Source organism: Ambystoma mexicanum, chromosome 6q (assembly GCF_040938575.1).
Source record: "Ambystoma mexicanum isolate Mex_15411 chromosome 6q, UKY_AmexF1_1, whole genome shotgun sequence".
NCBI classification, from domain to species: Eukaryota; Metazoa; Chordata; class Amphibia; order Caudata; family Ambystomatidae; genus Ambystoma; species Ambystoma mexicanum.
Genome location: NC_090937.1, coordinates 1,158,631,148 through 1,158,644,546, shown reverse-complemented (window position 1 = coordinate 1,158,644,546; position 13,399 = coordinate 1,158,631,148). Strand labels below are relative to the sequence as shown.

At 52.3% G+C, this 13,399-nt stretch overlaps 1 protein-coding gene across 1 annotated transcript in view; it reads left to right on the top strand.

Annotated features, from left to right (window-relative positions):
- UCHL1 (ubiquitin C-terminal hydrolase L1) overlaps positions 1 to 13,399 on the top strand; it is a 287,246-nt gene that overhangs the window by 223,106 nt on the left and 50,741 nt on the right. The gene's annotated exons all lie outside the window — the stretch shown is intronic.

Sequence of the window (13,399 nt, the reverse complement as noted above, 5' to 3'; positions counted from 1 at the left end):
CCAGCAGGTTTCCCCAGACGAGGAGCATGGGCGATGCTTTCTCGTTCCCCTGGGAGGGCCTGTTCCTCTACGCGTTCCCTCCCTTGCCTCTGCTAATCCGGCTCGTCAACCAGCTCAAGAGGTCACGGTGCAGGATGATCCTCGTCGCACCTGCGTGGCCGAGGCAGATATTGTTCCCGGACCTTCTGGACTTGTCAGCGTCCCCGCCGATCAAGCTGCCGGCGGACGCGGATCTACTCTCCAGGGAAGGAGGCGCCATCCTCCACCACGACCCGAAGTCGCTGAACTTGCAGGCCTGGCTCCTGCAGCACTAGAGTTTGGAGGATACGACATACCGGCCGATTGCAGAGAGGTTCTTGCAAAGGCCAGGGCGTCCTCGACTCTTAAATGCTATGGACACAAATGGAAGAGGTTCTCTGTCTGGTGCCACGCACAGAAGATTAACCCTCTACGGATTACGGCTCCCCAAGTACTGCCGTACCTGCTGACGCTGGCCAAAGCTGGTCTGGCACATGCGTCCATCAAGATTCATCTTGCTGCGATCTCCCGATACACCAGAACCACGGGCCGGACGTCCTTGTGGTCTCATCGTCTGGTGAAAGAGTTCATGAAGGGACTGTTCAGATCGTCCCGCCGGTGAAGACTCCGGCCCCGGCGTGGGAGCTCAACGTGGTGCTGACCAAGCTCATGGGACCTCCGTTCGAGCCTCTGCACTCGGCCCCGTTGAAGTTTCTATCGTGGAAAACAGCTTTTCTTGTGGCCATCACCTCCGCACGACGAGTGGGAGAGATCCAGGCCCTTTCCTGCAAGGCCCCGTACTTGACTTTCCACGACACGAGGGTAGTGCTCAGGACGCACCCCTCCTTCATGCCCAAGGTACCGTCGGACTTCCATCTCAACGAACCCTTGGTGTTACCTGTGTTCTTTTCGTCGCCGGCTGAGAGGACTTTGCACTCGCTGGATGTAGCTAGAGCGCTGAAGTTCTACGTGGACCGCACGAAGGGTTTTCGGAAGACGTCACAACTCTTTGTGAACTTTGGACCTGTCAATCAGGGGAAGGCTCTCTCGAAGGCTTCCATCTCCAGATGGCTCTCCGGCTGTATCATGTGCTGTCACCGGTTGGCAAACCGACCGCTGCCTGGCCGTCCGAGAGCCCATTCCACCAGAGCGATCGCAGCTACCACGGCGTTCCTATCTGGTGTGCCCCTGCTGGACATATGCAGGGCTGCTACGTGGAGGTCGACGCACACCTTCACGAAATTCTACTGCGTCGACCGGGATTCCAGGGAGGAGTCCAGGGTCGGCCAAGCAGTGCTGCGCAACCTGTTCGCCTTAGGTGAGCCTGGTGAGGAGGTAAGATGCTTAATGTTGAGTTGATGTGATGCTTAATGTTGAGCCTTTGCCACCTCCCGTGGTTGTGCATGTGTGTACTGCTATGTATTCTTTATTCATGAGCATGTGAATCCATGCCAGACCCCATGCTGGAGAAGGAACAAGTTACTTACCTGTAACTGTTGTTCTCCAGCATGGGTCTGGCATGGATTCACATGCGAACCCTCCCGCCTACCCCTCTGCGGCTCTTCACTTGGTCATACTGCCACTTCACGTGCTTCCAAATCTGAAGATGGCTGCCAGAGGCGGTGCTTAGGTAGAGGGCAGTCATTGGCTGTGGTCAGTATGACGCAGAGACCAGTGATTGGTTATTACTACGAAAGACAGATCAGAAACGAAACTGATACTGGTTTTTTCTTTACCGAGGATTCCCAGCCTGACGACGGGGAATATTCATGAGCATGTGAATCCATGCCAGACCCATGCTGGAGAACAACAGTTACAGGTAAGTAACTTGTTCCTTCAGGGTGTTCCATGCCAAGTTTGAAGTTAAATGCATCCTTTTCTCGCTAGTTCTTGGATGGGATGCTTGGTTGAATGATTGGAGCTGTTAAAAGAAACCCCCTAATGGAATATTATAAATGGTCACTATTGCTGTTTGGTGGTGCAGTTCACAAGCTGCACTCTGGCATTGTGATGGATTCTGTGCTACCACAAAGCCATTGTTCCATATTTAAGCCAGAATGCACACTCGCAGGACGCTGGATGGGTAGGAGGCACCTGAACGGGGCATTATCTTGAAAGGAATGGTGACAAAGTTGGATTTTTGAATTTTAATTAAGACCAGATAAACGTCACGATATTTAGGAAGTGAAACTTGCACACATCACTCTAATATGGAACCTAGGTGAAAGATGTTGATAGTAGCATTGGCAAGTATGAGGACCTGAATGTAGATCTACCTTTGGAAGGAGATTAGCATTGGTGTTTTGTATTTGGAGTATTTTTATTCCTTGATAAAGACTGATTGGGTCAAAATGAAACATGTCAGCAGGGGATATTAGAAAATTGTGAAGTCTGAATTCTTTGGATTTGTTTAATTGTTGGATTTGGATATACGAAATTTCTCACCTAAGCCTTCTTAATCATATTTAAGCCTGCTTGTCTATGTGAACTAGAAAGTTTAAACTACGCTAGGCTTACCAGGTAGTGCAGGACTCAATGCATGCCAGGGATGTGTCCTTGTGTAACTATCAAGCATTCCTAAATTGTGCAGAGCAACTATAAAGTTGCTATGGTAATCCAACTGGGGCAATCTCAGCTGGTCAATACAAAAGCAGACCATATGACAGATGCCCTAAAATCAGAGTGGGAGAGGCTAAGCAATCAAACTACCCTTTGTTGTGGGTACTACCCAGAGGCAAGCAGTGCTACACTATTGCACACAACACCAAGTACTGCCCCATACATGGACCTGTCCTGCATATGGGAAAATGTGACTGTCGGTAACCAAACCACTATGGCAAGGTAGGTCCTGCACCTTTTGTAGTGGACTCTTCATGATGAGACCATGCATGGCATTTGCATTCGCTGCATACTTGGATATGCCTAATGAGGGAGAGTAATGTCCATGTTTGTCCAAGAATGGAAAGGGGCCTTCTGTAATGCAAGGGTACGATTGCACCAGTTTCAGTTGGCTTGCTTCTGTAAATGTGACCCATGTCCCAGGTCGTTGGACTTGCCCAGCCCCTGCTGATTAAGATGACTCCTGTATGAAGGTTTGATGGATGATGCATCTGCATGAAGTTTGTAACTTCTGGCCCATTTATGTGGAAACTAGTCTGGACACCCTGCTGCAACATGGCAGAGGGTGTGGTGTCCATACACCCCCTCAATTTGTTGGTGAGGGGTGAAGGGGAGAGCATTGATTTAAGATGTGTAAACGCTGTTGGCAGAACGCACTTGTTGGAGTAAAGGTGCCTGCCGGTGCGTCTCAACAGTACTGTTCAATATCTTACTTCAGACCTCCTGGCACTTGAAAGTGGAGCATGAGTTGGCAAATTTGTCAATGCATTATCGGTTGTCTGACCAATGCTTTGTCCCTGATGGTGGTGGCAGCAAAGCTAAAGCAGAACAAGAGAAACGGAAACCTCTGATTCGAGGTGCGCTCACTCACTGCCCTCCTAATGGAGTTGCTTTGGAAAAAATTCTTTAATGGCAATACTCCATTGAGAGTCGGGAACACAACTTTTGTATACATTGAAGAAGCCTCTTTATCAAGGAATGAAGACTGCCTGACTGTTCAGTGACATAAAAAATCTATGCCACTGCATTTTGGACTGAGTACGTCATCAGGGCTTCAAGGCACGGAATTCTGTAGGTCACTGGATGTGACCGTAGCATGTATCCATGAAAGTCAAACACCAGGGGGTATAACTCAGAATGGCTTGTGTGGCTCGTAACCCCTGCTGTGCTCATCTGATGACACACTCCTAGAAGCCAGCTTGCAACTGCCTCAATGCCTTTCGAGGTGGTCCTTGCTGAAGGTGTTCCAGGATTACCTTTGCATAGATTTTCACAGCCCCATCAAGGAGGGAGATGGGTTGATAATTTCCAGGAGCTGCCCCTGCTACCTTTTTTCATAACATTTTTAGATTTTACAGATGAGCACAACAGTACAGCAATCGATCTTAGCAATAGCATGATATTGTCATTCGAGCAGACCAGCAAGGGGAAGTAGATTGTGATGGTATGCTCGTTGATCGTGGCCTTGGTTATTAGCTGTGTTCGAGCAAGTAACCGCGGTCTGGGTGGGATTGGTTTGAGTGACTTATTAGAGCGGGCTGCCTTGGAGCCATCTGGTTAGTGGGGGTCTTCTGGTGAGACCTGGGAACTTGGCTGCGTAGTCCATAAATGGGGCTCAGATGTTCAAGGCTCTGTTTAGGGAGCTTGATCGGATTGCAGTGACTTTTTCGGCCACTGCTATGTTCCAACATTTGGACCACCACAGTGCAACTGAGGGTCCATCTTTGTTTTCCACAGCCGGGCCATTGTAATTTTCGCCGCTAGGAGTAAGTGTGTGCATAGACTAGGGATATGCCCCGAGATTGGAATGAGTCTCCTCCGGTTTCGCCCAGGAGGATAACTCCCGGGTCCCAGGGGATGGAGAGCCCGGTGATTTCCTTGATGTGAGATTTCTCTCCAGTATGTTTCTGCTTTCGGGCAATACCAGACCATGTGAAATGGTGAGCCGGGGGCGGGCCAACCACGCCAGCAGGTTCCGGGGATGGTTGGATTGGCTTTGAGTTGAGGTGGGGTGACATGGTACCTGTAGCAGAGTTTATAACCACCTTCCCTGTTTGTGATGCACTGAGCTTTTATGCAGTCTGGACCATATTTTCTCCCATTCCTTGACCTTTCTCGACCCAAGTCCTTATCCCACTCCAGCATGTACCTTTCCTTTTTGGTGGGATCTGCTCTATCTAGGAGGCGATAGAGAGCAGTGGTTCTACCTTTTTTGTTGGGGTTAATAGTGCGAGTTCTAGCGCCGATAACTCCCTGGAGCATTTTTCCTAGACCCCCCTTTGGGACAACCAATACCGTATTTGGGCATAGTGGAATCTTTCCCGCTTGTCAACCCCAAATTTAGTCTTGCACCTTTCGAATGAGATGGGCATACCTTCTAGAAAATCGCCAGTTTTCAGGCCACCCTCCCTCCAGGCCTGGAAGCTGAGCGGGGCCTTCTACCTTTTTTTTAATCTCTTTTTTTATAGATGGGCACTATCACAGCCTCCTGCCATGAGGGTGGGACTGTACCCGATTCGATGGCAGAATTAAGCACTCTGGTAATACAGGACCCCACACTGTTGGCTTGTCCTTGTACATGTCAGTACTTATGCAGTTGGGGGCCAGGATACTTCCTGCCTTTCATAGCTTTAATTGCCCTGTTCATCTCGTTGTACTCTAAAGCACGTGTTCAGTAGATCTGCCCTTTCAAACTCTGTCCCTAGGGTATTGTCACACTTCTGTCTGATACTTTTTTTTAAACGTATCTGCTGCAATGTTCCACTGTAGTTCACAACTGGAGGTTCTGTATCAAGCAGCCCAGAGTTGATCACGGGCCTTGAGCAGCCCTTAGATTCTTTCTGGTTGTTGTGGTGGGTACAGGTGTTTCCTCTTGGTTGTCCCACTTCTGTTTCCACTGAGTCTAGCTTTACTGTGTGGTTTCATTTGGCAGTCTGTTATTGAAGGCTGTTATGCCTGCTCCATGCCACCTAGTTTTGACTCAATTTGTACAATTTTAATTGCTGAGATGAATCTAAAAGCACTGGAAAGCAACCCAAAGTGCACCCTTTGAAAGCAAACAGTACAGGATCAAAGCTCTGGCATTGGATGGCTTCATTGATTGGGGAGGAGGGGGGGAAGAGCTGCAAAAGAATAGTTGCAATAGAACCTCCAGTTTTGCTATGGCTTGAACCCAACCTGACCTTTTAGATGTAAACTGTGACCTACCTTGCTTAACTCAAATTTTGAGAGCACTTGTCAGATCTTCTGGTTCTGGCATGGATTCATATGCTCTTGAATATTCCCAGTCAGGCTGGGAGTACTCTGTAAAAGCAAACGTTTCACTTAAACCATTTCTCCTCCAATCACTGTCCTCTAGGTCATACTGCCCCATCCAATGATGGTCCTCTCCCAAAGCCCCTCCTCTGGCAACAATCTTCAGATTTTTCATCATTCTTCAGTGTTGGGAGTCGGAGTTTGCTGTACATGTTAACGGAAAAGCTTCTATATTTGTTTAAAAGAAGCAAGTGTGCTTTTTATTCTGACAGCGGGACCTGTTGTAGAATTTGATGGGTACTTATCAGACAAGGCCACTTGGGCCTACCTTGTGTCCTCCCACTATGACTGAGGGAAGGTCCTGCTTCAGGCCATGCACCAAATGCAGGCTACAGAATGTTTGTGGAGGACAAGCATCTGCAGGCTGGCTACATGGCTTAGCGCCAAGGCAACCTGTGCTCCGAACAGGGTCCTGCCTCATCCAGGACTGGCCGGTCTGAGGCACGGTCTTCGCAGTCCTTTCAGGACGACTCATCCATGGGGGGCCCAAGATGGGGTGAAGAGCTGCAAGTCCACTGGGTTCTCCACAGAAGTGGGTCCCAAGTGGATAGGGCACAATCGACATCACCTGCCTCATTGCCAGCCTACCATCAAAAAAGAGTAAGTCAGAGGCCACAGACTGAGGAAGAAAGCTGTGCAGCCCAACCAGCACAGGTGAAGACCTCTGGGGTGGCCCAATCAGCTACCATGGCAGCACCAGGCGCTGATCCTACGAGAGTAGCTACCATGGCTGAGAAATTGTCACTGCCCCCAAGGTGCAACACTGCCGCAGTGCCTCTGGCTAAGTCTGCAGACACGCCAGAAGGGGTCAACTTCCCCGGTGCAAGACGCTCTGGGGCAATGAGGCCCCAAAACAGCCCTTCCAAGCAGTCGCCCAGAGCAAAGGGGTCTCGTCCAGACGATCAAGAGTCCCTGGATACAGTCCACAAGGACGATTAAGAGCACAGTGCAGGGCCTCATTTTCCTGTCCTGCTTTCTCGGCCGAGGGACATTTGCTTGGATATTCTCAACTCTACACACCTTGGTGTCGGATCCAGATGATGGTTCTGTAAGACAAAAGAAAAATATCATTCCTCCACAAACCCTCGACTAAGCAGACAGTACACTAGTCCCCGAAAACCAACATCCATATCTACAGAAAAGATTAGGCCAGAAAAGTCGGCCACGAGTGTTCCAACTATTCCCTCTGCTCCAGGAGAACAGGTAGAGCCTGTAACTATCACCAATTAAGGAGATTGCGGACTTACCAGATATTCTTGAGGAATTCTAACCTATTGAAGATGGGTGAACCCATGCATACACTGATAATGAAGTCCACCATGGACGTCACTGACCCTTTAATCCTAAACTGATGGAATCCATGCAGAGAATCATAGAGGCCTTCACAGATGCCAAAGAGTGCAACGCTTGGGACCCTCTACGTCCAGGCATATGGATGCATCCTCGGGTTTAGTGGGCATAAGATCTCCACAGATACAGGCCACCTCAACACTCTACTAGGAGCTCTCATAATAGGACCACCCTGTAAGCGTGCACCATCTTGCGAGCCGCTACACAGCCCCAGGTACAGACTGCCATCATGCTGTTTCACCAAGAGTCTCGCCTCCCCCCCCAAATGTTTCACCTTGACCAAGGAGACCTCAACATCAAGGGACAGCATGGAGGGTACTGCCTTAGGGTCCATTTCGGATTGGCAAGGGACCCATTCAGGGACTTCAGACACGGAAGGAGAGATCACACAGGACCCAGACCCACATAGCAAATGGGATGACTGATGGAGAAACCATGGAAATGAGTCTCTCCAGCATTGTATCTTTCATGGATTCACATGCTGTGAATATTCTCAGTCGTCACGCTGGGAACTTGGGCACTTTAACCTAGCGTTTTCCTATGGACAACTTGGACACTTTAGTGTACTATCAACATCTTTTTTGGGTGCTTTAGTCCCCACCAATAGGGCGTAGGATATAAATAGCCACGCCCACGTGGCTTCCATTCAAATTTCAACCGTCTCCAACTGTTGGATCACCTCGTGTTCGTTTTTTGGCACGTGGGTGTGCTATTTGAGCATTGTGATGGCTTATAGGGCTCCTAAGAAGTCTTTTCTGGCCCTGAGCGACTTGTGGGTTGAAGGTGTATGAGGGTGACGGTCATATGGATTGCCTCTACTGCCTTTACCCCCATCACTCGGCAGACACTTGTGAGATTTGTTGGTTCTCAGAAAAGAGCAATCAGCAGCTGGTCTGTTGGCTTAATGGTGGCACATACCCAGCCCGGAGGTGGGGTCGGTCCGGAGCCTGTCCTCGGAGCGGCCTGTGCAGTCTGCAGAACATTGCCAGGCAGCATCGGCCAAGCCTCTGGCTAAAACCTCATCCATCAACAGCGTCTGTGGGGGAAGAGCAGTAGATCTTTGAGTAAGCAGCTGTTGAAGGGTGATTCTTCGTCTAAGCATGGTTGGTCGGACCATTCCCGAGGGTCTGGTGGTTGGCCCGATAAGTTGACGGCGCAAGAGAAGGGCTTAGCCAAGAAGGACTCGTTAAAGCACTCCTCTTTAGGGGACCACCACAGGTCGTCCTCTAAACACCGGTCCAGCACTGCCAAGCAAGTCGGGTCTCCAGTTAAATATACTCCGCAGGTGGTGGTTCCAACAACGACCTCTTTTGACGGTGGGCCCGTCATCGACAGTTGCTCTTTAATCTATGGTTCCGTCATCGACGGTAGTGTCGGCTCGGGCAACAGTATTTGATAAAGGACTGATGCTCTACTCATCCATGGATGGACATGGAAGGATTGTTGCCGATGAGTGGGGCATGGTAGTGTTACACCTTTCATGCGCTTCTGCCGACGCCATTCTACATCAGGCGACTGCAGCTTTTTCGGTGTCCTCAGAGGTGGACGACCGGTAGCCCGTATTGGGGCCGTCTGCTTTGGGACTGCAAAGTGTTGGGCCTTTCATCAGTGGGAGCTAGTCCTGCTAGTTAAACACTGGTGAACCCGCAGTCAGTTGCTCCAAGTTCTGGCCACACCAATAGTTGTTGGGCCAGCTGGATGCAAGGTTACCCCTCTGAATGTGGGGTTTGTCGAAGAGCCTGGTGTTCCTCCACATCTCCCCCGGCTAGGATGCCGCTGCCAGTGAGAGATCGTCCATGATCGTACCCTGAGGGTGAACTGCCAGTGTTCCAAGGGACACTGTGTGCTGGTTCGTCGATGATGAGGGATGTCATGTGAGACATGGACGGGAAGGTGGAACAGCCTTGGAGTCTGGTGCAGCCTTCCCCTCCTGATGTTGGGGCGTTCTACACCCTGATGGCTAAGGCATGTGTGCTTCCTGTCCGATCACATGGGCAAGAGAAGGAAAGCTGTATTCTCCATGCCTACTCTGGACCATGTGTGGCAGGAGGGCCTGCGTATGATCATCCATATTTGGAGCTGGCTGTTAAAGGTAGACTGGAGAAAAAGTTCAAGGCCCCAGAATCTACCCCGAAGTGCTTAGTGTAGCAGCCCACTCCCGAGTTTTCGGCAGCGGCCAGCAGTAAGGCCCGGAGTCGGCACAAGTGTTTCACCGGACAGAAGCAAGGAGACCAGATGTCTTCGGGAAGGTTTTGACTGTTGGGTGACTGTGAAAGCGGCAAATTCCTTAGTGATCATGCACGCTATGATCTTGAGATGTGGCATAGGCTGGCGCCTATTTTGGAACATCTGCCGGAGGAGCACCGTATGACTGCCATACTATTGTGTGAATGGGAGGAAGCTTCCAATCACAGTAAATATTTCCATTGACCTGGCAGAGTCCGGCTTTAAGCAGATTAACAATGAGGTGGTGCTTTGTTGCCAAGCCTGGCTAACGTGCACTGACTTTTTCCCAGAGATGCATTATAATCTCAATGCCCTGTGCTGGGGAAGCATTTGTTTGAGGGGGAAAAATCAGAGGCCCTCAAAGGGATGAAGACTGTTAAGTCGTTAGGGGCTTTACAGAGTGGGTGCTCTTTTTGCTCCTTTCGCCTGTTCCGGCGGGGCTTCGGGTAATGCCCGGTTTACTTCCACCAGGCACCGAGGTCACGGCCTGTCATGTTATTCCTCCCAGGGGTATCTGAGATCGGCGCAGAAGTGTCAGATTTTCAGGTTCGGTAGAAAAGGGGAGGCAAGCTGAACCATAATGACTGCTTTTAGGACGATCTACTGGGGTGCAGGGTGGGGATGCACGTGGATGAGTGTTGCAAAATTACATTGGATCGTTGGGTGTTGGACACCGTGCATCTGGGTCACTCGCTGGAGTTCAAGTGTTCCCCAGTTTCTATTCCGCCGGTGTATGCCTTGCAACCACATCTTCACATCCTGCGGCAGGAGGTAGTCCTTCTCCAGCATGGGGTCTGGCATGGATTCACATGCTCATGAATATTCCCTGTCGTCAGGCTGGGAATCCTCGGTAAAGAAAAATCAGTTTCGTTTCTGATGTCTTTCGTAGTAGTAACCAATCACTGATCTCTGCGTCATACTGACCACAGCCAATGACTGCCATCTCCCTAAGCCCTGCCTCTGGCAGCCATCTTCAGATTTTTACCGCACGTTCAAGTGTTGGGATCCTCGTGCTATTGCTCTCGAGCTTTAGTGCGTTTTCTCATAGGAAAATTCTCTTGGTCAACAGCCTCAAGCTCCACCGTTTCCGATCAACGGGGACCCGTGTCGGATTCCTCTACGCCCCTCAAAGGTGAAGATTTCGTCGAGCCACGCTTTTGGAGGACTCAGAAGTTTCTCGGACATGGCCCAGGAGAAGGGAAGTTCGACGCCCGGAAAGCTGTTCAGGGTCTGCCCTGGATGCCAGCTTCAGAATGTCTATAAGGAGGACGAACACTCCCTTTTGCCTCTACTGACTGCGTGGAGAAGGACTGTGCGTTTAGCGGCAATATGTCGGAGCGGACCATGAAGGACCGCCATCTGCGTCTCGCCAACTGGCTGGAAGGAAAGAGCCCGTCAGGTGAGAAGTCCGAGCGGTCTTCTAAGACCTTTGAGGGCGCCCCGGTGACGGGGGCCCAACAGAAGGCCAAGCACCACGAGTCTGCTGGCACTGGGAGCGCCGAACGGTCGGGCTCTACAGTTGCCAGGCAGGGCGCATCCTCCCCGGCGCCATCAACCATGAGCCAACACTCTGGCTCGGGTAAGAGGAAGGCCGAGCACCTGGAGAGACCCCGGTCGAGCTCGAAGGCCCCATCGGAGGGGGAGCGAGGCGGTGGCCCCGTCCCCCCCCCTCCCCCAGGAGAAGGCAGTGAGCGCACCTAAGGTGGTGAAAGCCTTGATCCATCCGGCCAAGGCCTCTATCGAGACAGTCGCGGCGGCCTGGCTCAGCCTGTGGAGGCTACACCAGTGGAGGCGACTTCGGGGCCCAGAGTCTCCCTGCCACTGCGGAGGGAGTCCTCTTTCAAGCCCATCGACAGGACCCCCCCCCCGTGAAACCTCCGGAGAAGAAAAAGGGGGGGGGCAGGAGGTCGTCGTGGATTCGGCCTCAACCTCTGAAGAGGAGCTGATCGAAGTCTTAAGCCACGGCATTGGCGTGGAAGATCAGCCCGTCGGGAGGGACCCCGACGTAGGAGACTACGAATGTCGAGGGTGCCGCTGAGGCTCCTGACTGCCTGTCAGAATCCCCTCAACCAGTGCCGCAAGACAACTCGGCAGCCATTTTGTTGGTTATACAGTCCTTATGCTCGGAGATGAGGACGAGATTGCCGTTGCCACCAACGGAGGAACCGCTCCCGACTGGGGACCCGGAGCCAGGCCCTTCTGGGAGCCCTCCTCCTGAAGGATGATTCATCCTCCACCTCCTTTTCAACCATCGCGCCCTGCTCAGCCCTCCTCCCCATCCACAACCCGTGGGGATGATACAGGGTCGGACACGGCCGTGACGGGTACAGACGACGAGGATCTTCCGTCGTCACCACCTCCCTGGCCTTCCCCGCCTGACGAGATTGGATCGTTTCATGCCGTGATCGCCAGGGCATACAAGCTTTTCCAGCTCTGCCCGGAAGAGAAGGAAGGTTTCCTTTATCAACGGCGCGAGACCAAGAGGAAGACGGTCCTCGCTGTACCTCTACTGGACGATATCTGGGATGAGGGTCTCGCCCTCCTCAAGAACCCATCCACAACGCCTGCGAGAAGGGATCGGTACGAGAAGTACCGGGTCCCGGATGCGGCTCCCTTGTGCCTTCGGGCACAGCCGACCCCGGACTCGGTCGTCTCCGCGGCGGCCAGGAAGAAAGTGGGGGGGGGGGCGGCTTCGGCCTCTACATCAACCCCCCCCACGGCGAGGGAAAGAAATTGGACACGATGGGACGCAGTCATCTCATCGGCAGCGACGACGATTAAGGCTGCCAACGCCTTGGCTATTGTAGCCCGCTACGACAGGGAGTTGTGGTACAAGATCGCCCCCCCCCCCCTGCTGGACTTCCTACCGGACGACAAGAGGGCGGAGGCCCTAGAGATCTTGCAGGAAGGAGAAGTGGCCTCGGACCACGCCATTACGATGGCGACGGACTTCGCTGACACTGGATTTTGCCAGTTGGGCAACGGCGTGTGCCTTAGACGGCGTGGATGGCTCAAGGCAACGGACTTCCGGCAGGATGTGCAGACCAGAGTTTTGGACATGCCGTTCGACGGGAGCAACCGGTTTGGGAAAACAGTGGACGATTCCCTACAAGCCATCAAGACTGACACGGAGACGGCCCGGGCTCTTGGTGTTCTCCAGCAACGACGGCTGCCCTTTCTGAGCACCGGAGGCAAGCAGGGTGCCTCCAAAGGTTCCGGCGGCGGATATTCCACCTACTGTCAAGCAGCCCGTTTGTCGTCACAGGAAGCCTACAGGGGACGAGGCAAGTCGGGCGGACCCCGCCGTCGTCGCCAGGGAGGACAAGGTGCCAAAGCCTCGTTGAAGCGGGACTGAACCGGCCGTGGGGTCGGGCCCCCACCGAAGCATCCCGGTGGGAGGCCGGCTGGCAAACTTCGTCAGCGTGTGGGAGTCCATCTCCATCGACAGTTGGGTGCTGGGGACGCCCTGGCCCATTGTCATGCGCTCGAGTTTCTAAAGTGCCCGCGCGTTGTCCGTCCCCCCAAACATCCCCCTGCCCCCCCCCCCCCCCCCCCCGTGGCCAGGAAGGAACATCACGTCCCTCAATTTCTCTTGGAGGTAAAGGCGATGCTCAAAGGCGCCATCGAGCTTGTCCCAAAGAGGCTTCGGAGTTTACTCAAGATACTTCCTCGTGAAGAAGACAGGAGGATGGCATCCCATCCTGGACCTACTACGACTGAACAAATTCATCAAGGCACAGAAGTTCCGGATGGTCACCCTCCAGCATGTCCTGGGTCAGCTGGAGGAGGGCGATTTCCTGTCGTTGGATTTGGAGGATGCTTACTTCCATATCCCCATCCTAAAGGGACACAAAGTTTCTCAGATTCGTGG